The sequence below is a fragment of the Lipotes vexillifer genome, unplaced genomic scaffold (assembly GCF_000442215.2).
Source record: "Lipotes vexillifer unplaced genomic scaffold, Lipotes_vexillifer_v1.1 scaffold826, whole genome shotgun sequence".
NCBI lineage: Eukaryota > Metazoa > Chordata > Mammalia > Artiodactyla > Lipotidae > Lipotes > Lipotes vexillifer.
In genome coordinates, this window is record NW_006789439.1 from 179,083 (window position 1) to 181,985 (window position 2,903).

The window sequence follows — 2,903 nt, forward strand, 5'->3', positions numbered from 1 at the left end:
AAAGAGAAAAGAAGAGCAGGATTAAGTAAGACGATTTTAGTTTTCAGATGAATTTGAGATAGCTATGGTAAACTCATGTGTAAATTTGCAGTAGGCAAAGGAAAATACAACTCTGCAACTCAGGAAAAAGACTGGAGGTTGCAGCCTGGGATTTGTTAAGCATTTTGATATTTGTAGCCATGGGAAAGCATCTGATTTCGAATGATAGTGCATGGAATCAGAAAGGAGAGTCTAACCAGATGCCTAAGAAAATACTTGGTTTAGGAAAATGTGTGTCAGAGAGAAACATATTTTGGGATTTAAAAATTTTAAATAACTTTCTCCGGCAGAATAAATTGGGACTCTGATATGGTGTGTCTGAGCACTTGAACTGTGGCTAGGGTAACTAAAGAACTGAATGTTTAATTTTATTTAATTTTTATTAATTTAAATGTAAATTATTGCATGTGGTTAGTGGCTATGGTTTGGACAGCATCGTCCCAGAGGGATGTTTTTGAGTTGCTAACATGACATTCACCTTTCTCTCACCGATGGAATTATCATCAAAGGAGAGTCTAGGGTAAGGTTAAACCACGTTCACACACATCACACATACACATCATGCACACTCTCTCTCAAAAAATGAAGAGTAAAACTGGAATCAGAACATAGTAATGGATATAAAACCAAAATTAACAAATACGATATGGAGGAGACAAGCTGACTATTATTTTCTAAATACATGACTTGTATGTAGAAATCTCTATGGAATTAACAACAAAAACACTCTAGAAATTAATAAATTTAGTAATATGGTCAGTTTTAAGATAAAGATGGAAATTTGTGAACTTTTCTGTGTATTACCTATTCTAAGAAGATCCTATGAGGTAGTTATATTAGAGTACCCCAATCATCCAGGACATGTTGAATTGCTCATTAAATGGTATAAGAGACAGTTGTTTTGCTGTTTAGAAAAAAGAAATCACCTTATATTTTCACCTCACAGGTATTAAAGGAAGTTTTGTGTATATTAAAGAGCTAAAATAAATAAATCAGACAGCCACAGTCCAATAAACTATGAAAGTGACTATCTCTGAGGTTTAGATGGGGAAAGAGATAATAATCCAAAAAGTAGTTGAGGAAATAACTAAGCTTTGACTGCATTAAAAAAGTTTCTGGGGCTTCCCTGGTGGCGCAGTGGTTGGGAGTCCGCCTGCCGATGTAGGGGACACAGGTTCGTGCCCCGGTCCGGGAAGATCCCACATGCCACGGAGTGGCTGGGCGCATGAGCCATGGCCGCTGAGTATGATTAATAAACGCTTAAAATATTCAACTCTAATGGCAAGCAAAATATAAATTACATAAAAAGTACTAATTCTTGGTTATTGACGTTACTGCAGTTCAGCGAGGAGGAGATTTTTGAGTGCTGGAGATGGAATGGTAAGAGCCATTGTTCCATTCTCAGAGATCAAGAGGAATTGAAATTACTTCTACATATAAGGAAGGGAGTGTACCAATAAGTACTAAGAACCTTGAAACAAACATACCCCTTTTCATAAAAATTTAACTTCATGAAATATACTATGCACAAGACATAGAAATTATGGACAATCTGAAACTGTTTCTCAAATTATAGAATATAACAGTAAACAAATTGAGTAGAACCTAATTGTCTACTATTAAGGAAATAAGAAAATGAAGTTTCTAGAATATATATGGTATATCAATAAATATATATACATAATGGTAAATTGTGGCATATGTAGTTATATCTGGATATTAAAATGATCTTTAAGACAGTGTTTTTGAGTGACACGAGTATCATCATGTTCACTGAAAAATACCAGGAAACAAAATTGCATGTAAAACATGATTTCCATTGAATATAAAGAATAAAGAGAAAAAAGATAGGAATAAAATACAGCAAAATAGCTATTATATCTGAGTGGTGGGCTTACACATTTCTCAGGCTTATAATTTTCTGTTCTAAATTTTCTATAATGGGAGCATATTATGAATGATTAGAAAAATAATGAGATACGTAGGCGCAGACTGGCGTGTTGTTTGGATTAGAGAGCGGGACGTTTGGCTTGCGAGCGGGAACCTCTGAGTTGTGCACGGAGAAAGAACGATTTAAAAATGGGTGATGTCGAGAAGGGCAAGAAGATTTTTGTTCAGAAGTGTGCCCAGTACCATACTGTGGAAAAGGGAGGCAAGCACAAGACCGGGCTAAATCTCCGTGGTCTGTTTGGGCGAAAGACAGGACAGGCTGTCGGATTCTCTTACACAGATGCCAACAAGAACGAAGGCATCACCTCTGGGGAGAGGAGATGCTGATGGAGTATTTGGAGAATCCCAAGAAGTACATCCCTGGAACAAAAATGATCTTCGCTGGCGTTAAAAAGAAGGGAGAAAGGGCAGACTTGATAGCTTATCTCAAAAAGGCTACTAATGAGTAATAGTTGGCCACTGCCTTATTTATTATGAAACAAATGTCTCATGACTTTTTATGTGTACCATATTTAAATTGATCTCATACACTAGAATTCAGATCATGAATGGCTGATGTAATATTTCTGTCCTGATTTAAATAAGATTGGCTTGTGGCTAAATAAACATGGTCAGCTTTTTGAATTTTGATAGTTCTGGTTCAACAAGTACTATCACTGTTTTCCCTTTCTAAAGAGATGATTAAACTTGAATAAGGAATGTTAAACTTTTCAGGGATATGGTGAATGCCTTCTCAAACCCTATAGGAGATTGGTTTTATATTTAGATTTCTATAACTGGTTATATTAATATATTTAAATATTGAGAAGCTCCCTTCACTGTCTCATAGACCAGCAAGAGTCACCTGTGTTTCAAGTTGTGTTCATTCACCCATTAAGGCAAGGACTGAAGATACACTGACAATGTCCTCTTTC

The 2,903-nt window shown here is 35.9% G+C and overlaps 1 protein-coding gene and 1 pseudogene across 1 annotated transcript in view; both read left to right on the top strand.

Moving 5' to 3' along the window:
- Window positions 1-2,903, top strand: part of DPYD (dihydropyrimidine dehydrogenase) — an 821,342-nt gene that overhangs the window by 126,680 nt on the left and 691,759 nt on the right. The window lies entirely within an intron of this gene.
- On the top strand, window positions 2,119-2,438 carry LOC103084994 (cytochrome c pseudogene; annotated as a pseudogene).